The sequence below is a fragment of the Eutrema salsugineum genome, unplaced genomic scaffold (assembly GCF_000478725.1).
Source record: "Eutrema salsugineum unplaced genomic scaffold, Eutsalg1_0 scaffold_1, whole genome shotgun sequence".
In the NCBI taxonomy this organism is placed as follows: Eukaryota; Viridiplantae; Streptophyta; class Magnoliopsida; order Brassicales; family Brassicaceae; genus Eutrema; species Eutrema salsugineum.
This window is the reverse complement of record NW_006256909.1, coordinates 11954862-11977629: the sequence shown is the minus strand read 5'-3', so window position 1 is coordinate 11977629 and position 22768 is coordinate 11954862. Positions and strand designations below refer to the sequence as shown.

General features: G+C 34.8%; 1 long non-coding RNA gene and 1 pseudogene across 2 annotated transcripts; both read left to right on the top strand.

Moving 5' to 3' along the window:
- LOC112082328 lies at nucleotides 1–797 on the top strand. 2 transcript variants are annotated; one of them, XR_002896987.1, is made up of 3 exons: nucleotides 1–274; nucleotides 437–502; nucleotides 596–797. It is a non-coding gene; the product is annotated as an uncharacterized LOC112082328 (long non-coding RNA). The 2 variants fall into 2 exon arrangements; XR_002896988.1 differs by having other exon boundaries at nucleotides 20–307.
- A 1982-nt stretch (nucleotides 798–2779) lies between these two features.
- Nucleotides 2780–22768, top strand: LOC18028829 (annotated as a pseudogene).

The window sequence follows — 22768 nt, the reverse complement described above, 5'->3', positions numbered from 1 at the left end:
GTTTAACTCCGTTGGATTACGCTTCCTCCTCTTCTCTTCGTCGTCTCAATTCTCTCCTCTCGAGCCTCCTTTAACGACGAAGACATCAAAGCAAAGCTTCCTCGACTCATTTTCTCGGCGGAGGAATGAGATCAGATCTGGCCGGCCTGCTCTAAACTGCTATCATATTCTCGCCGTAGCCTTTTGGGTTTCTAAAGGAGCAGTAGAGGACGATGTAGGATCTAATATCTCTGGTTAATAGGACTTGAAGATCTTGCACGTCGTTGGTGGTTAGGTTTGAATCTCGATTCTCCCTTCAAATCTGCTAGTATGTGCCCTTGTATATGCTTCAAGATGCATCTCATGATTCGTTACATTCTTTCATTTTCTTAACCACTCTGAATAGATATTGAAAGTGATTTTTTAAATTTATTTAGTATCCTTGTTGTGTTAGCAGAGAGCTCAGCGAAGTATTCAGTTCTGGAGAGCATCGTCGTAAAAGACTTTTTACCCCATGGATCTGGTAAAAAGTCTACACTTAATCAAATTCAGTTATGAGATAACAAATTGTTGGTACTTATTCGTGTATTGACATTGAAATGTTTGTTTGTTGCAGGAAGAAGCTAGGTATGTTGATAATATTGAAGAATAAGTTTCAAAGATTGGAGATAAGAGTGTAGAGAATTCGCAAGATTAATTACAAGACTACCGGCTTTTGTATCATACAAAGTATGAACTTATCTTTATTTTTACTTGGTAATATATAGGTCGTTTGTATCTGTTTCATACAAATATAATAAAAAAAATCTGATGTTTTTCATTTTAATATGACAAAATAGCCATAATAGCAAAAAATCACAATTAATCGAATTTATTTGTATATAATTTACTGGGACTATTTTTATGAGTCAATTACACACTGCAGAATGATATCCATAAAAATACAAATGCTATAAAAAATAAGAATTTGTGGACAAAAATATATATATATATATCATAACATATTTCGAATGCTATAGAAAATTTTAAAACATGATATATATAATATAACTAATAGCAAAAATTAATTACTATTATAAAATTTATAATTACATACAAAAAGCGCTATATTAAATAAAGACACGATAACAATGAAAAAACCGCTATCAAAAGTCACAGAGCTATTATCGCAAATTGCGGGCTATGTCAGAGCGCTTTTCTAAACGTTATTGTATCGTTAAATAGCGTTTTTTGGATGCTAAAAATATCCGTTTTTGATTGGTTATTTGAGAGCATTGTAATTTTTTTGATTATGAGGATGACACTATATATATTTTTTTATTTTTATAACCATTGAATTAACATCGTATGTTAACATCAATTTAACAACAAAATTAAATTTACCATTGAATTAACAACGAAAGAAGAAACTAATACACCAAAAAATTAAACGTGTTTCATCTAACTCATATTTTATCATAAAATCGTAGTTATTTAATGACGAATTCGTCGACTATTTAACGACGATTTAATGTCTGATTTTAAATCGTCGTAGTTAAACTATTGGTTTCTTGTAGTGTTACTTATAGCTTGTTAACAAATTGTTTCTTATACATTTTTCTCTTAACTAGACAATATCTTCTCAATATTTACGTAGATATATTTTAGCATTGAATGCACCCATCTTCATTGTCAATACCTTCACCATCACTTCACTCGAGTAGGGGCATTGAAACTCAAGCAAACATGCTACATATTATTTTAGACAATCTACAGCCCAAATTTTAAATAAAGAGATGAAATAGAAAAAGTTCGAAGCCTCTGAATTATCGTGTTTCTGTTTTACAGCTCCACGACCCAGATCTTGGTTGACAAGATTCAACACTAACAGATATCCTCAACCACTTTCTTCCATAAAATTCCATCCTTTTTTGCGCATAGACTTCATAAAATTTGTGAAAATTTGTCTTCAGAGGTTCTAACTTGCAACACATTATTTTTCTATGTATGGAATTAGGCACACATGGAGGTAGACTTAGCTCCTAATAGTTGACAATTCTATCCCTTTGTCTTTACTAGTATTAGTTACCTCTTGTAGATGCAAACACCTACAGTCGTTTTTCTCTTGAATAAACAGTTACCATCTTAATGGATTATAGTATTGACAGTAGAATACGTAAAATATAAGTTTTATTTGAGTCATGATATACCGATATAAGATATATATATATATATGTAATATAGAAATATGAAACTTTTATGAATTAGTTGGGGATATGGAAGTTCGATCATATAGATTTACTGGGTGAAAGACTGCTTCTTTTTGCTTTTTGGTACAAATGGTGAAAGACTGCTTTTAACCACTTGTTCCACCACTAGAAATAATGAACATACCAATTCCTCCTGCGTATCAACCAGAGTAGAGCACTTACTTAAAGGGAGAGTATTTCATTAGAGAATCATGCAAGCCTAAACCCTAAAACCAAAATAGATGAAATAAATTAACATGGTAGAGGTTTAAGAGTTTTGGACTCTGATGGTTTGCTGAAGCTATTGCATTGGATGTGCTAGCTAGTGGAGAAATCCAGAACTAGAGTGCAAGCAGTGAGTCTCCGGTTCAATTACAACTCTCTAACAACTTGTATTAATTACCTCTTTTAAACACACAAGAACAGCTGTTTTTCCTTACATAAACCGTTACCATATTCTTGATTATTTTAATATATGTATTATTTGACCAGAGAGCACTAATATAAATTAAAGTGAGAGTTCCCTCCTCCCTCAGAACACTAAAACTAACATACTCAAAATATCTGAAAGAGAAAAATAAACCAACATGGTAGAGGTTCCTGAGTTATGGACTGTGATAATTTCACTCATAGTGGTGAAACTTTGTCATTGGATTTATCAGTGGAGAAATCCAAAGTGTAGTGGAAAACTTCCTCCAGGGTCGATGGGTTTTCCAATCATTGGAGATACTTTCTAGTTCATGAAGCTTCATGATGCCTTTCAGTTGCCAGCATTCTTGACGAAGAAAATCCTTAGGTTACTTAATTTAGTGAATATTCTTCAGACTAGCCTTTAAGGTTAATGTATTGACAAACTTAGCCTAACATATTCATCAGCTTACTAGACTAACCTTAAAAAGTTGGTGTTATACAATTTTGTACAAATAATCAATATTATTACCAGATTGCCATTCTATTTAATAAAAAACTTCAAATTATATACACAATAACATTTTCATATTAAATCATATACATACGTATATACACGTATATACACATACATTTCCCTAATTCTAAAAATAGAAATTACAAAACAAAAAAACTCAAAACCCTAATTCCGGCGGCGACGATATAGGCAATTCGGCGACTAGAGAGGCGATTCAGGGTTTTCGGAGACGAAGGAGGCGATTTCGGCGGCGATGAAATTTTTCGGCCACTCATCTGGTAAGTGTTTCACATCTGGGTTCATTCTCGTCTCGAACAAGTTTTTGTCTTGGGTTTTCGGGGTTATGTCGAAAACTGTTTTCGCCTTTAGTTGCGACGGTTGTGTTTGGGTTTCAACGGTGGTTTCGCGCTAACGGCGGAAACGGCGGAAGAGAAATCCATCTGTTCACATGATTTTACTCAGAAATCGTAACCCTTTTCTTATTTTTTTCAGGGAAGTATTATTATCGGCGGTTTCCGTCTTTCGAGAACGGTTTCCAGAGACCCTACACGATTTCCGGCGAGTAATTTCTGTTCGTAGTGGTTCGGTTCTAATTTTTTTGGTAGACTTTTCAATATTGTTTCATTTGGTCGATATGGTAAACGGTAGATTTGTTCGTGTTTAACGGAGTTGTTTTCTATGTGAGGTAGATTTGTTTTCGTTTCATTGTCTTGTTTGAATAATAAAAGTATTGTTGGTAGAGTTATTGTTGAGATTGTATTGGTAGATTTATGTATTGTTGGTTGATTTATACCATGTGTGGTAGATTTGTGGTCGTATTTGGTAGAGTTATATGTTATAGTTGCTCCCGGGTTTGGTAGATTTTATATTATAGTTGCTTTCGAGTTTGGTAGACATGTTCATGGTAGATTTGTTTTCATATGTGGTGCGTAATTTGTGTTTGTAATGGTTGGGTTAAAATTTGCGTTTGGTAGACTTATGTATTCTATATTTGCGTTCTCGCTTTGTATGTGGTAGATTTGTGTACGTTTTGGTAGATTTGTAAATGTTTTGTGCTAGGTATTCTATAGTTGCTGTCGAGTTTGGTAGATATGTGTTTGTTCACGGTAGATTTGTTTTGATGTGTGGTAGATTTGTAAGATTCTAATGTTTTTATTTGTTTGCAGACATGGCTTCAGGTAGCGGCTCAAAGGATTATCCCCAAAGATTGTACCCGGAAGGCAAATCTCCTTTGCTGAAGAAGAGTTGTCATCATAACTGCAAGCTTCATGAGTTCATCATGATGATCAGGGATCACCTTGGGGAAGAAATTTACAACGACATCATGAATAATTCTCAAGTTGGCGTGCTACTGAAGCTTGCATTGACTTTGTTCATATGGAGTGCTAAGACGGTTCAGTATTTCGTGAGCAACCAACTGAAGGTGGATAGGAATCATGAGTTCTGGACTCTTATTGGAGGTCGCCCGGTTAGATTTTCACTCTTCGAGTATGCTGAAATCACGGGGCTAAACTGTGACCCAATTGATCCCAATGACAAGTTGGAAATAGATCACACCAAATTTTGGGCTGAGATTGGAGTGAGAGGTGGGGAAGGCCCTAATTGGAATGAGTTAGAAGCTCGGATGAAAACTTGCCAAGCATGGACTTATGAGAAGAAGAAGATGTTGGCGTTGCTTTTCATTTTGCATGTTGGCGTATTGGGACTTCACCGCAACAGTCGAATCCCGTTGGCTTTAGCCAAAACAGTTATGGATGAAGCAGCTTTTGAGAGACAGACGTGGGGTCGTTATGGATTCCATGAACTAATTAATTCCATCAAGATTGCTAATTTGGGGGGAGCACGATACACTCTCCACGGATGTGTACAGGCAATGCTTGTTTGGGGTTATGAGTGCATCCATATATTGGCTGAGAGAGCAGGGAAAGTACGCCCCGATGTAGATGACTCGGTTGTTCCTCTTCTTAGGTGGACTTCATCACGGTGTCGTTATGTTTTCGAGACTCTTTTGGAGATGGATAAGAGTGAAACCGAGGACCACAAGGTACTTGTACCTTAGCAGCTAGTTGGTAGAGTTTAGTGATAATAGCTTAGTGTTTGGTAGAGTTTAGTGATAATAGCTTAGTGTTTGGTAGAGTTTAGTGATAATAGCTTAGTGTTTGGTAGAGTTATTTATTATACAACAATTTGTGGTAGAGTTATTAAATGTGTTAGAATTTTACATTTGGTAGAGTTTTTACATTTTGGTAGAGTTTTTACATTTTAGTAGAGTTTTTACATTTTGGTAGAGTTTTTACATTTTTGGTAGAGTTTTTACATTTTGGTAGAATTTTTACATTTTGGTAGAGTTTTTACATTTTGGTAGATTTTTTGTTCAGTTTGGTAGATTTATTAATATCATGGTAGATTTATTAATATCATTTTCTATGGCATGGCAGGTTCAGGTTAGAAATCTAATGGTGGTGAAGCCCTTGGAGGAAGTATATCCTGTCTGGGAAGGTGAACCCCGACGTGTAGACGTCGATATAAAGGTGCATAACATGATATGCGATATTCTGGATGGAAGCTTGGATGAGGGGTTCTGGGAATCTCCCAAAAACGTAGGTGGCGATGCAACAGTTCAGACGCCGAAACAGTCGAAGAGGAAGTTGGAAACTCCACGCGTGGAGAAGAAAAAGAAAGAGAAGGTGAAAGATGCTGAAGCAACGGATTCAACTCCGAGAAGCAAAAGGAGAAGGGAAAGAGAGGCAAGGAAAGAAGAGACGAACCACGAAAACAAGGAGAAAAAGAAACGTAAGAAGGAGGATGAGGAAGAAGATGATGATTTTAACTCGCCGGTGAAGCTACTGAAGGATGCAATTGAAGAAAAGAGAAAGGAGAAAAGGGAGAGAAAAGAAAGAAAGGAGAAGGAGAGAGAGAAGGAAAGAAAGGAGAAGGAGAGAGAGAAGCAAAGAGAGAACAAGAGCAAGGAAAAAGAGCCCGCTGTGGAGAAGGAGGATAGGACGAATGAGATCCTCATGGCAATTAATGGTTTATCAACGACGGTTGCATTGCTAAACAGCAATGTCAGCAGTGCTGTAATTCGTATAGACCACCTGGATAAGAGGATTGCCGTTATCGAGGATAAACATGAAGAGAAAGATGAGGCCATGGCGAATTCTGGGAACCAGGTTGACAACGACCATGTTGACAATGATGATAATGCCGGTGATGCAGAATCCAAAACCTCACCTAAAACCCCTAGAGCAAAGGCATCTCCTCCAGCAGCAGCGCCAGTAGCAGGAAAGTCAACAGGAGGTGGAGCAGGAACGGGAACAGGAGCTGTGGAAAAGGATCCGGTACGCAAGTCTCTATTCTAATATCAGTAACTTAGCAAAAGTTACTGGAGACAACATTCAACTATGTTAAAAAACAGATCGTTTTCCTTTATGGTAGATTTGTACGAAATACTTTTTTACTTTGGTAGACTTGTATTGATGGTTTTTTTTTTAAACTTTTTCTGCACAGTAGACTTTTAATGTTTTCTTGGAATACAAGATTAACTTATGTGGTAGATTTTTACATAGTTTGGCAGTGTTTTTTATATTAGGTAGATTTATAATTAATTCGGTAGATTTTTAGGTAGATTTAGTTATGTTAATATTTGGTTTGACTGATGTGAAATTACTATACATGCGAAGCAGTCGTGGATGATGGAGATGCAGGAAACATCAGAGCCAGGTTTTCCTGTTGCAAGAGTTGTTAGAACCCCAGCATCGAGAGGAAAGACTGTAACCAAAGTGAAAAAAGAACCTGCTGATCCTAAAGAGAAGAATCAATCAGGCACAAAGTCAAAACCTGATTTAAAAGACAAAAACGAAGAAACCCAGATAATCAATATAAGCGATGTTTCACGGCCAGTACAGTCTAGACGAGTACAGATCCCTTCCCTGCAAGACGAAGACGACTCAGCGATTGAAGCTATGAAGAAACGCTTAGATAAGCTGGTGGAACATGCAACAAATCCACCTGCTGAGAAGGAAAAAAGGGGACGCAGCCTTGCACCTACCCAAGTTTCACCCTACCTTGGTAACTCAGTGGTGAGACGCATCATGGACCCAGCAGGTCCCCCTCCTGGGAGGTATGATCCTTTTGAAGCGGTGGACAGTCGAATACTGGATAATCTAACCCGCTACGTAGCTTTTGAAGCGTAAGTCAGTTTTAAACTTCCATGGTAGACTTACTTGTTTGATTTGGTAGACCTATTTGTTTTATATAGTAGACTTATTAGGTATGTTGGTAGACTTACTTCGGAGTCTGGTATGTCTATGTCATTTTTCAGGGAAAAACAGTTGGCGAGTCCATATGCAGGAGGAGAATTTTACCTGACACTAGTGACCCCTAAAGAAAAATGGCCGAGAAAGGAGTATGGGTGGTTGCATGATCAGGTATGTGGTCGTATCAGGGACCCGATTTTAGTTTCTATTGGTTTGGTAGACTTTGGAAATTGTTTGGTAAACTTTGGAAACTTAATGATAGAATTACTTTGGTAGACTTGTTCAGATGAGTGGTGGACTTGTAGTAACTAATGGTAGATTTAGTCATTATGTTTGGTAAACTTGTATTCTATTATGTTTGGTAGACTTGTAAAGCTGGTTGGTAGACTTATATAAATTTGTTTCATTACCTAATGCAGCATATGTGCAAAGAATTAGACATGTTCCGCCAACGGTCTATGCGGTATCCATCTCCTTACAAAGGGGGAAGAGTTGCTTTCATTGATCCTATCTTTTGTCGAGTTTGGTGTGGAGACTATCGAACCAAATTTCTACCAAACGAGAAGAGTTGGATATTCAGTGATGATTATTTGGACGTTGCCAACTGTCACTACGACCATTACTTGCCTACACACAAGAAATGGGGGGCAGATGTAGATTTCGTGTATATCGCCCACAACGTGAACAACGAACATTGGGTAGCCGTTGAGGTCGACATTCCCAAAAAAAGATCCGAGTGTTTGATTACATTCCAGATTTATACAGAAAAGGCGAGGTGGAGGAGTCTGTGAAGCCCTACGCGAGGATGATTCCACTGTTGTTGAAACATATGGCACCACCGGAGCTCAAGAAGGGTATGAAGGAGGGCCAGTTTCATATCTACATGTATAAAACAGCGGCACTAAACAGACAGACAGGTGCAATGCATCTTAGTAGATTTTTTTTTTTTTTTTGGTAGACTTTTAACTAATTATCGGATACTTGTTATCAGGTGATTGTGGCGTCTTTACTTTGAAGACCATTGAGTGTTTGGCTTTGTGCCATAAATGGGACCAGCTGAAAGATAGCAACATGCCTCTCATTCGTATGAAATACGCAGCTGAGATTTTTGATGAGGTACATGAAGCAGATGAATCCCGGATGTCTGATCCTAACCCTCGAAGTTTATTTGATGACAAGTACGGTTTTCAGACAGACTCCGCTAACTGAGATATTGGTTTGGTAGACCTTTGGGATCTGAAATCGTTTTTTGGTAGATTTAATACTCAGATCCAAACTAATTGGTATATTTTTGGTATCGGATGTTGTATTTTGGCCGATTTATTACTCATAGCCAGCCTCTTTGGTGGTCTTTTGGAATTTAGACGTCGCTTGTGTTTTGGAATTTAAAGCGACTAGATGCTGATGTAAAAGGAACCTGCTTTGTAGTCTACATGCTGGTCCTATTGCTTTACATGAATGGTAGATTTATAACATCATTGGTAGATTTATTGCAATCTTGGTAGATTTATAACATGATTGGTAGATTTATTATTGTAAAATAGTAGAGTTTAGATAAAACAAGTTCCAGATATACAAGTATATAAAACAAGGTTTTCAAGCGGATTATTGCAGTCTATAATAATACAAATACAAGGTTTTCGATTTGTCAACTAAGCTCGACATGTTAGGCGATTATGTCCGCCTTGGCCAAAGTTACCACATTTGGGGATCTTCCGAGGACGTTTACTCGCCATGGCGGCCTCGAACGCACCCTTAATCCGAATTTTCTTTGCCCGGCCGGGTTGGTTGCGAACATCAGGCGGGCGACAAATTTTGGTAGCTACTTCATCTGGCACAGGGAGTGCTACGTCTCTTGGCATCACACTAACAGCATACGCTTGTTGCAAGTAACTAGTGTGGTAGTAATGATGGCAAAGAGAGATCGGCGACAACTTCCTCCTATCGGCGGCGGCTATGGCATGTACACAAGGAATTTTATCCAAATCAAATCGTCGACAAGTACATGTTTTCTCTGTCAAATTGACAACATGTGCAGATGTTGTGCCTAAAACCTCTGTACGATGCTGATCAATCTCTTGCACAGGTAAGAGTTTAGCATCTTCAACTCTAGCGACAGTTCTTCTGAAGAGCCAGAAATGGACATGTTACAGTGGTCGGGTTTTGGAGATTTTGGGATTCCAGAGAAGTGTTTTTGTGGTCGGGATATGATCCTTAAATCAATGACTGGTGATACGCCAGCAACACCTGGCCGTAGGTACTACACTTGTCCATTCTGGTTGAAGGAGGTAAGTAGCTTGAATATTTGTCTTAAGTTTTCTTAAAATATCCATTTGTTAATCTTTAGTTAACTGTTGTGATACTTAATGTATGAGATTGGCCTGATGTATGTTAGGGAGTCGAGAACATATCTGGAAATGGTGGGATGAGGCTGTTACAGAGGAATTGGAACGGTGGAAGATTGACCTTGAGAACCATAAGGAGAAATTGCAAGTGCTTGGCAGGGATCAAGCTTTTGATCCTCGTTTCATGCGTTTGGAGAATCGTTTCCAGTCATTGGAGAGGTCTATGGAATGCAATGACTTGGTCGGAGACATTCGGGAAATGAAAGATGAGATACTCCGGCTTCAAGGAGACTTTGTTTGGATGACGGAGCAAAACGCCAGAGGTGACCACTACTTGATGCTGGCGTTGCTGTTCGTGTTTGCAGCCATTGCGTATATGTTAAGTACAAGTCAGTTTCCTTATGTTTAGTACTAAGGAATCTTGGAGTACAACGTAATGTTCCCTTAAGTCGAATGGTAGACTTCTATTATATTGTTGGTAGATTTGTTATAATTAATAGCTTTCGAGTAGTAGACTTCTTTGTAAAAGACTTGTCATGTTCCCTTATTTCAATTACAATCGAACGAATGGTAGACACATAAATCTACTTAACACAACATAAATAGTAATCTATACTATTAAAATCGGGTTCAGAATAAGCAATGGAGGCCTCTCATTGAGTTTCAGCTGGTTAATTACCTCTTACCCCTTAATGAGAATAATTAATTTTGAATATATTAACCAAATTTTTTTAAACAAACTCGCGGAAATCAATATCGTAAGCCCATACAAATATTCACGGCCCATATTTTATGTGACCTAAACGAAATCTACCGACCTAAACCCTAATCTTAAACACCTATATAAATAAGTCTCATACGTTCATTCTTTCAAAACGTTTTAGATAAACCCTAGGTCAAATATTGCTTGATTTGATTTGCGTTTATATATTGCTTGCTTTTTTCTTTGGAATAATTTTGATGTTGTTGTTGCTTTCTATTGTAGGCAGATCTTTTGAGGACGATACTGGATCTAAGAGCACACGCTGATCTTTTTGAGAACGATCTTAAACACCTATGTTGTTGTTATTTGATTCTTCCTCTTCGATTATCTCGTGTAAGTTCTGTTAGCCGCATGTTTTATATTATTTCGTTTTGGTTTTTGATTTCAATTTTTTTTATGTTTGCTTTTCTTTTTTCTTTTGGTTTTGTTGGTTTCATATTGTAGGTTCATCCGCTTGAGAGGATATTGAATTTGTGTACCCAATCACATATTCATCCTTTTCATTCATCGTATTGGTTTCGTGTAAGTGTATTTATACGATCTTTTTATGTTGTTTCGTATAATCCTTATTGGTTTACAGTCTCTAGCTTAAAACTAACACTATGTTGCTTTTTGTCCGATCACTATTTTTTTTTGTTATTTTAGGACGGCCTGCTTATACACGTTCAGAACTCCTATAGGTATACTTACTTATCTCTTAACCTAATCGTTTCTATTATGATCTTTTAGGCTATAATTTAATGTATTTTTCTTTATATGTACTTCTTATAGTGTTTCTTGTATTTCTTTGTTGGTTGATTCTTATATTTAAATTTTTGTATGTTTTTTTTTTTAATTTGCCATATTGTACTTGCTGATCTCTTGACTCTGTGCTTTTCAGGATACTCTTAGCCAGTGTTTCATCGTATATAATTTTCTTGGAATATGTCTTCGGCTGGTATTTGTTATTTATCAGCACCTATCTTAAGCTTTCATATTTTATTGGTTAAAACGTTTAATCGTTTATATTTGATATGTATATTATTAACATTGATTAGGGCTTCCATTCCTACCTGTGCACCTCCCTCCACCGTCGCAATCGTTCTCCGATGATGGTGAAACGTCTGGTTTGGGCAAGAAGAGTAAACTGGAAGCTTGGATGGAATGTAATCGTCTTCATCCTGAAGCAAGGGAATTGACGTATCCTCAATTCCCTTTGGAATGGGTTTGGGATCGTAAACAATCAAAATGGAGGCGCCGTTTATCTCAAACTTCTCAAGTCTTTCTCTTGCAGTGTTGTCCATTGTCATCTGGTGAACTTTATTACTTAAGACTTTTGTTGAAGGTGAGAAGAGGAGCGTTTTGTTTTTCTGATCTTAGGACCGTCAACGGTGTTCAATATTCAACATTCAGGGATTGGTATCCGAAGACGATGATGAGTTTATTGCTGGATTTTATGAAGCGAGTAAATGGTCCTCTTCGCATGCTTTGCGTGTGTTGTTTAGGATTCTTCTCAGGGCAAAGGCATTAGCGAATCCTGCGCATGTTTGGAACTGCGTCAAACACTTGATCTTTCCCTCTGCCGATTCTTGAATATCTATTATATGTTCTGTTTCTGATAATGTTTTAGATACCTTTTTAATATATTCAACAGAACCTTTTATTTGGTGTTATGGATTCGTTAGTTTTTTATATGTTTTGATTTGCCTTTCATGTTATTCGTCACGACCTTATATTCGCTATTATTTTCTTGAGAATGTTCTTCTCGGTTTTGGCTATATAATATGAATTAGATTATTATCATATTTTGAGTTTTTTATATATGTGTTTTTGTGTATTATCGAATATTTTTAATGTAATGTGGATCCCGTGCTCATCATATTCGTTCTATATTCATGAATTGGTCTACATATTCACACCATTATCCATACAAGTATTGTTTACAATTATTTTTTAGAAAGATAAAAACGACTTGTCTCATTCACATAGCAATAGAACTGCAAAGATGATTTGTGTGCTTACAAAGTAATTGATATTTTTAATACAAAGTAATTGATATTCTAGATGATCCTTGAAATGCTAATAGACTGTTCATATTATTTTAAGGTAATTAAATAGATCAATCCGGAAATAATTTTTTAAAAATGTTTAATTTACGTATATAAATAAATGGAACTTTCACCAAAATAGGAAAACAATTATTCAGTCTAACCGAAACCCTAGCAGTGGAAACCCTTTTATTGAAAAACTATATAAATGCGTCCCCTAAATTCATTCTTTTATATTGCTTGAGGAAAAAAAACTAGGTTAAACTTTCGAATATGCAATTCCTTCATTCTTTGCATCGTTTTCATTATCTATTATTTTTGTGTGTTTTTATTTGTTGCTGTTTTTATATTGTAGTCTTTTGACTCTGTTCTTTTGAAGAGGATATTATAGTTGTAAACGCATTCTTCCTTATATCCAGATTCTAGGTTTCGTGTAATTGTTTTAAACGCATTCTATACGTTTTTTATTAACCCTGTTTGATTTACTATCGTTTGGTTTATAATAAATCCATGTTAAGTTAAGAAGATCATCATCTTGTCATTATCTTAATTTGTATCATAATTCTTACGCTTTGGGGTTTCAATATTTTTTTATATTCGTATTTCTTTGACTGTAAGATGTCTCTTTTAGAGTGCTTTCGTATTGTGTACTTTAGTATTATATGCTTTAGTTTTGTCTATTTTAGTATTAGATATATGTAGTTTTGTTTCTCATAATGTTTGCATACATATTTTAAAAATATTTTCAGGACTCCCTTTTTCGGTGTTACGTTATATACACTTACTGGAATATGTCTCTAAGAGGTAATGTGTTTTGATTATTATTCATTATAATGATGTGTTTGATAACACCAAAACCACATAGCAATAACTTAGCATAAGTTTATATGTTTTGATTTTTATCCAAAATATTGAAATATTTATGCTTAAACTCTATAGGTGTTGGATTCCTACCTGTTCACCTTCCATCTCCGCCGTGTGTATCATCGGAAGATGATGGAACGTCTAGCTCTGACAAAAAGAGCAAATTGGAAGCTTGGATGGAATGTAATCGTCTTCATCCTGAAGCACGGGAGTTGACGTATCCACAATTTGCTTCAGAGTGGGCTTGGGATATTGAGCGAACATGTTGGAGACGGCGTTTATCTCGAATTTCACGAGTGTTTCTGTTGGAGAGTTGTCCCTTAACATCTGGTGATCTTTACTATTTAAGACTTTTGTTGAAGGTGAGGAGAGGAGCATGTTGTTTTGAGGATCTAAGGACTGTGAACAATGTTCGATATTTAACATTTAAAGGTGCTTGCTATGCTATAGGAATTCTTTCCGAAGATGATGACCATTATATTGATGAGTTTCATGCAGCGGGTGAGTGGACCTCTTCCTATGTTTTGCGTGATTTGTATAGGTTTCTTCTCGATGAAAAGACCTTTGTGAATCCTGTGCATGTTTGGAACTGCACCAAGCACTTGATTTTTCCATATGCCAACTATTGAGCATCTATTATATGTTATCATGATAATTATTTTTTAGTTATCTTTTAGAATAATCATTCATCAAACTTTTATCTCGGTATTATGGTTTTATTAGTTATGTATGTTTCTAGAATTTTCTTCTTAATTTGTAATGCTTCATTTAGTTCAACTATCTATTCTATGGAATCGATTAAAGATGTTTTATGGACGTGATATCATAGTGTTCTATTTCTGTCTTACCTACACCTTGAACGATTGATTATTCTTTTACCAAAGCCAACTTAATCTAAACCTTTTAGCACATGGCTAAAGCCCAAAGTTATGGGCCAATGTATATAATTTTATGATTATAATATTTTCATATTTATTACGATATCTTAGTTTATTATGTTATTTTCGTTATTTCCTAAGTTTGTAAAAACACGACGATTTTACAAAAAAAAAAAAGAAAACAAACAGATCTGTCTATCTCGCAATTACTGGTATCTTGTGCTCAAGGTATGCGATTTTTTCTCCTCGGATTGTAAAATAGTTGATTTGTTTGCCTGTGTTGTAGAAATTTACCTTTTATTTCTATTTTAATTTAGATTTTATATGATTGTGACGATATTTTTAGGATTTCCTCCCGATTACGATATCCAGAATATCTCTACTTTAAGTTTTTTTTTGTTGTTTTTGTTATTCAAATGTATATACTGAAATCGGCTCTCACGATTGTAAAGATATAAAATATACGGGAATTTTAAAACATTAAATCGTGATTCTGAGGTTGGTGTTGTTTTCGTAGTAACTATCGAGCGAATTTAGTATTATGTCTTAACGTCTAACATTGGTATATTTATATATCTTGATCTTGATTTTTAGATAAGTTACTTCGAAGTATATAATTCTCATAGTCTGATTACAGGTAATGGATTCGTACAATCTCATTTCTGATCTACATGATGATAAAACCAATTGGCGTATTAGAGTTAAGGTATTAAAAAAATGGGTTGAGAAGTCTGGAACGGGAGTAGATTCTTTGCAATTTCTGTTGATGGATGAAGAGGTTGGTATTTCATATTTTAAAACTATAACATACTTTACATTAAGTTCAGTTTTATAGATAATATTTTCTACCGCTTTAACCATTTTCTATACAAAGGGTGAACGAATTCAAGCCTATGTATATAATGAAGATCTATGTAAACATTATGAGAAGGCAATCGAAGAAGGAGACCATAAAAGTATCTCAGAATTTATCGTATTCGATGATCCTCTCGAAGAACCAAACACTCTAATTGGCATTAGTATCAAGATATCTATGAACACTGTTATCGTCGATACAAATCCAATTTCAGAAGATGATTCCGTAGGGTCATACACTTTTGCTGACATACTTGGCCAGAAAACGGAACCTGATCAACCCATTGGTATATTTTATCTTTAATTACATTTTTATTATTTATGTCTTATATATTTAACTTTTTTATACTAATTCATTGTTTTTTTAAAAAAAAATTATAGACATTTTGGGAGTTGTCATTTCTATTCGCGAGCTGATAACTGTAAAAGATGATAACAAGTATATCAAGCGGACAGGAAAAAAAACAGCAAGCCTCACCTTTACAATTAAAGATAACAAGTATGTTTTTTTATCTTATAATCTGAATGTAGAAATATGCAAAAATAACGATGCTTTGTTTTTGTTGCATAGTGGTTTGTTCTTGGATTGTACCGCGTTAGGACAGATTGCTATCCAATTCAATGACAAGTTCTGGACTGATGAACAATTACCACTGACATGTTTTCTATCGGACTGGTCTGTTAAAAATGAAAAAGGTTTGTTTTTATTCTAACATAATGTTTAAGAGTAATTAATAATCGTAATTATATAAGTTCTTATCATACATGATTAAATTTATTTTGTAGGTCGTATCTGTCTAATGTCTAAGGGAGGGGTATCTAGGTTCGAGCTAAATCCTAGATTCCCACGAGCCATAACTTTTGCTCGAAGGTAATTATAGTAATGTAAAAACTTATTATTATTTAATATTTGTCATTATTTAAAAAAAGCTATTTTTGTTTACAGGTTTTGGAAAAAAGAAGAAAAATCAAAAGTGGGTATTAATCTAGGAACTGATGATGACGAAGCAGCTTTGTCATCAACAAGGAAGATGGATTTCGAGATGAGGGGAAAAAACTAATGTTCTTTTAGTGGTGTTTATTATATTATATTATTGTGAACATATTCGTATTTCTTTCGTCTTTTAATACTTCATTATGAACTTTATATTAAGTCTATGCTTATTTTGTTTATCGAATCATATTTATGAAATCGAAAATATACGTTTATCGTTAGTATATTTGCCAAAAATTAAAATTTGCAAAAAATTAAAATAGCCAATTACATAATTTCTATTATTAAGTAATTATTATAAATATTAAGATAAATAAATAGAATATGTACAAATCTCATATTGTGATATTACCTTCTATTATCTCATCTTAAAAAAATCTAAAATATTTTAGTTACTGTATATTGGTTCACAAAATTTGTTAAATTTACTTATATTAATCTCTTTAAAAAAAAATGTCATAGGCTAGCTATTTAAAGACTTAGGTCTGTATTCGTATTTGATAATCCCACATCCCAATCAATTGCTTATTGCTGTAAATATGTTATGTTTCTGCATAAAATTTCGAATTGATTCTTTGTTAGTTTGTTTTCATATTATTGAATTCGTTTTCATCTGTAGAACGAATCTTGATTGGTTGGTATCATCATGAACTACTTAACTTTCGACAAACTCACCACAAAGCGCTCCTGTCGTCGTACTATAGCACGTCTTATTAGATAGTGGGAATCCATATACGGTGATAAAAAAACGGTTTCTGGGGACACAATCTTCTTTTAGTAGATGCTCAGGTTAACATTATTAAAGTTATCATATTGCTATGTGTTGGTTTGTTTATCATAATATAAGAATAGATTTTTAATTATTCTATTATCAACAGGAAAATATAATTCAAGCTTCAGTTCATTCATCTATTCTACGTGTTTATGGTGATCACTTGTTCGAAGGCAGTCTCATTGAGATGTTTAATTTCAATGTACGTCATAATGATATGAGATATAAGATTACTAATAATCAGTTCATGATTGTGCTAACCAAGCGAACAAGGATATCGCCTTTATCATCTGGAGTACAAATAATACCTAGGGAGAAATTTCTCTTTGTGGATTATGGGTATTTATCAAGGTCAGACGATTTGGTGTGTAGACTATATGGTACGTAATGTTTTAAAATTATGTACCCATTACTTAATTTGATAGTTATAGAAATCTAATTAATTAATATTCGAATTGTAGATATCATTGCTTATGTGAAGCATGTGAACAAGACGGATGGTCGGATTGAGGGTCAAGTTGTTGTTAGGAGGCTTGTACTAACCCTTCTAATGGAACGGTATGTTTTTAGACTGATTGAGAATAAGATTTATTTGATATTGAGATATTTAAAATACTAAACAGTCTATTAATTATTTTTGTGATTTAGATTTGTAAACGGTCCTGGAATAGAGATCAACATGGTGTTGTGGGGAGAACAAGCTGAAAATTTTGAAGAAAAGTTTAGAATTTACAATAATACTAATATTGTCTTGATCAGTACAAGTGTATTGGGCATCATCAGAAATGGTTCTGTAACATTGTCAGTTACTCCTGCGTCTAAGTTTTATTTAAACCAGGAATTTCCCTCTGTTGCTGCTCTCAGAACGAGGTATAAAACTTATTTACTTCTTATATTATTAGCATTGTTTATCAATACATTATTTCTTATTTTATTAATAAATATTTACAATAGGCTCCTTTATGATGGGATATGCTCAATGGATTGTGGTGAATCTGTTCAAGAATACTCTGCTGCAAGCCTCCAAAATCACGAGTTTTTATGTTTATCAATGTCTAAGATAAAATATTCATGGTTGAATTAAAATATATCTATGGTTTAAAGTGTGTTTTTCTCAATTTTTATTATTAGCTAACATGTTATTCATATTAGTTGATTAAAACAATATCTTTTTGGGTATTTATCATTTAATATTAAAATAGAATTGGTTAACTCAGAATTGTTTCCTATTACCATAGCTTTTGCTATGACTATAAACAAAAGCCAGAGTCAGACTCTACAAAAGGTGGGATTATATTTGCCAAAGCCAGTGTTCTCGCATGGTCAACTTTATGTTGCCGTGTCTAGAGTTACATCACGCCAAGGGTTGAAGATTCTTATTACAGATATGAATGGCAAAGCACAAAAGAAGACAATGAATGTTGTTTACAAAGACGTGTTTGAAAACATTTATAGAAATTCGCGGTTGGTTTGAATAGATTGTTTTGTTTGCTACTAAAAGTATGTTTAGATTACATTGGATATTAGTTATATTATTTTGGTGGTCATTGGTATTTTTAAACTGTTTTATCTTTTAAATTTTGTTATATTTAACTGATTTATCTTTTGGATCTTCTTATATTATGAATTAGTGTTCACTATGATAACATTTTGAATAGCTCTGTTTGTTTGAATTAAAAAATTATTAAATGATCAGTTGTTATAATATGCTTTTTTAAGTATATATATTAAACATTATACAATCAATTTATAAGCTTCCAATTATGGTTTGAATATTACATTTTTTACTCAACAAGCTTTCGAAATATGGATCGAATATTATTTAAAACACAAAAAACTGTTTATGTATTACATTCAAAACTAATTACATTCAAAACTAAAAAAACTTTTGAAGAGCATCAGCCCGCGCTGGGCGCGGGCCAGCCACCTAGTAACTTTTATATAAGTCTACTTCACAATGAAAACAAATCTACTTAAGTAAACATAAGTCTTTCATCAAACATGAAAGTACAACTATTGATGCAATCAACGAGGCCATTCCATACAAAATGACGGTACTATCCACCAGAAAGTGGCACACTCCAATTTCCAGAAGCAGGATTCGCAAAGTTGATCCCCATAGGTATCGAGCAGGTATTCATCTCCCATCCAACGCAGGTCTGGTACTTTGAGACAACCACAAATCCTTGTACTTAAAGATTTTTTATAAGACTGGAAAACCATTTCCACCAGTTCCTCGGGCTTCTGGAAATTGAACGGAGGCATGAAGATATTTTCCATTGTCAATCTCATTTTCGTTGCATCTTCCCGGGAGAGAGCTTTAACGGAGTTGAATACCTCTGATGTGTCATCGATGGTTAGATGTAATATAGTGTGGCAGTACTTACCCATGAGAAATCCATTGTCTGATGCCATTTTAATGAAATCCAACCCAGCTTGGAGGCTATTTTCGAAAAAATTCAGCGATAAACTTCTTCGCAATTGTGCGGATGGATTTCCTGCCTCCAAGCACCGTGTGAAGAATGCACCCACCCTTCCATGTTGATCCCACTTCCACGGCGCGATAAAGTTGATTAAATCAACTTTCCTAAGAAAACCCGCTTCGTTAGAGATGTTGTTAAGTGTTTTCGACGAAACTTTTGCAAGACAAAGATCCGCATACGAGCTTGAAGATATTTTTAACAATATCTCGCACAAAAGATCAGAAGGGAGCGAGTTGAGATTCGCCATAGGAAAATCTGGATGGGAAATGAATCTTCTCGGTTGTGGTATTTATAGAGAACTTACACTTCTTTAAATCGATGCAACGGTTCTTTGGTAACGGTTTCACATAACCGTTACCAAAAGTCTACCAGAGGGACGAAAATAGAAAGACGTACAACACTGCAACCATAAGTCTACCAAACGGTAGGTTTTTTTCGTAGATAGAACAATTCTTTTAGAAAAAAAAAGTAATTTCATTCCATAAAGTCAAATGTCTGCCAAACATTAACTACTAAGTCTACCTCAAGCATGAAAAATAACTCTACCATATAAACAAGTCTACCATAAGCATGTCATATGCCTACCAGATCAAGGTTATCTTTGTAAATACCAAACTTAATTAATCTACCACATTATTATTTTAAGAAGTCTACCATACGTTCGATAACTCTACCAGATTACACAAACTCTACCAAACATACAAACAAATCTACCAAAATTTTGTAAGTCTACTTCATGTAATTATTAATCTACCACAAACCGGAAGGAAATTTTATTTTAAATTTAAGTCTACCACAAAACAAACATATCTACCACAAAACAAATAAATCTACCAACAGTTTTTAAGTCTACCTCATGTAACATATAATCTACCACTCACTGGAATGAATTTTAACTGAATTAAATCTACCACAAGCCAAACATATCTACCACAAAAGTGAAAACTCTACCAACTATATATAACTCTACCATAAAACAGATATATATACCGCACGTATTGACAACTTTTTTATCATAAATCTACCGCAAAAGGAAATAAGTCTACCAACTCAGAAAATAAATCTACTTCATTGTCAATAAATCTACCGAAAAAGTCAACTATGCTAGAAAGTTAACGCTTTTTTAACAAGTCTACCAAAACTTTTGACAAGTCTGCCATTCATAACAACAAATCTACCGAAACATAATAAATCTACCTATCATCGTCAAAACTCTACCAAGATAAGTCTACCAACATTTAAAAACTCTACCAACTCTCGAATAAATCTACTATCAACCTAATAACTCTACCGACAAAATTTCTGCGTTGACCAAAATTTCATAAGTCTACCGTCATAGCTTGATAGACTTATTAAATTTTGAGCGCCATAATCTGCCTACGTGGCATTAAAAAAGTAATGGTATTTTTGTAATTAGGTTTTTTCAACAAAGGCGAAAAACGTGTTTTGGGTATGTTAGGTTAGTTTTGTAAAAAAAATAAAAGTGCATCGAACGAGTAATATAGATACTTTCTAAGGTTAGTGTAGTAATCCTCCCCTTAATTTGTGTGACCTAGCTTGTTGTTTTCTCTTTATTTTTTACTTTTTTCTTGATGTGACAATAAGCTAACTATTTCTCTGCTCTTAATTACTCCCAGCTGACAAAGCGTTTTTCCTCCTTTTTTTTCAAACAAAATATTAGACATGGACCAGTTTTCCGGACCAGCTTATTTGGAACCAAAGTTATTATCTCAACTGATATAAGATTGAACATGAAGATAGCAAAGACTAATCATGTTCCTGGTGTGCCCACAAGCTTATCACGGCTTTTTGGGGAAAACAATTTGTTTACACAGAGTAAGGAGTCTCATAAATCGGGAGCTTGACAACACAGTTTTTAGGATCACAAGGTTTGAGATTAAGGATGATGCAAGACATCGATTTCTTGGCTCGCACACAAATGGAGGTAGGAGCTAAGAGCGGTGGTCTTGACGTCAAGGAAACAGCAAACAAGGTGATTAAAGAAAAAAAAAGCCATCCGTTTCTCATGAAGAAAATAAATCCCATCATATATATACATATCATCAAATCTTATAGATCTTAATTGAATGCCTTGCGACGAAAGTTATGGGTGATATGGAACCAGATGCCGCAAAAGAACTAACACTCTGTTGGAAATATTTTCCGAGGGGGTGGTTTCGATTCTCATGGAACATTCCTGGAACTGGTGTCTATCGGATGTTGAAGGTACATGGCTTTTAATTCATATATGCATATGATTTATGGGGTAAAAAAAAGAATCGAGGTGATTATGGATTTAATATATACATGACAGGCTAGAAAGCTGATGATGAGTTTACTAAAGGAGACAGTGATGAAGAAGAGAGCATCAGGAGAGGAGTTTGGGGAAGTTTTTAAAGATCATATTTGGAGAAATGGAAGGAAGACCGGAAACGATGAGTATAGAGAATACAATCTAGTACATATTTACATTCTTTGTGATTGCTAACGAAACAACTCCAGGGGTCCTTGCGGCTACAGTAAAGCTCATAAATGACAACCCTAAAGTCAAGCAGGAACTGCAAAGAGAACATGAGCAAATTTTCCGGGGTAAGACTGACAAGGGGAAGGAGGCCGAGCTTACATGGGAAGACTATAAATCAATGACTTTCACTCAGATGGTGAGTATTATAATAAGGATATAAATACCTATAAGATATAGCCTAGTGGTTTATACTAGTATCGTTCAAACCCATTTTGAATTGAAAGTCCACAAATCTTGACATATATATAGTAGTTCAGACAAACATGATGTTTTACATCAGGTGATAAATGAGTCGCTAAGGATCACAAGCACGGTGCCAACAATGCTTAGGAAAATTGAACATGAAGTTCAAGTTGGAGATTACACAATTCCAGCTGGTTGGATCTTCATGGGCTATCCTAGTATCCACTTCAATCCAGAAAAGTATGAAGACCCTCTAGCATTTAATCCATGGCGCTGGAAGGTGATTTTCATTTGTTCTTCATCCTTTACTTCTCACTTATTCAATTCATACAAGTTTAAACTAAATTTTCAGGGAAAAGACTTGAGTGTGATTCTCTCAAGGACCTATATGCCCTTTGGCGCTGGTTCTAGACTATGTTTAGGAGTTGAGTTCGCTAAGTTGCAAATGGCCATTTTTATCCATCATTTGTGTAGATACAGGTTAATTTTATCACTTAATGGCTCATGATTCACTTTTATTTTACTGTTTTCAAAGTTATTACTTACATTCATATGATCTATTATATGTGGTTTGAGGGTGGTCAATGAAGACAGAGACTACAGTACTTCGAAGGTTTATACTTATGTTTCCAGGTGGATCTGATGTTCAAATCTCTGAAGACACCGAAGTGGATAATTCTGCTGGTTATTGA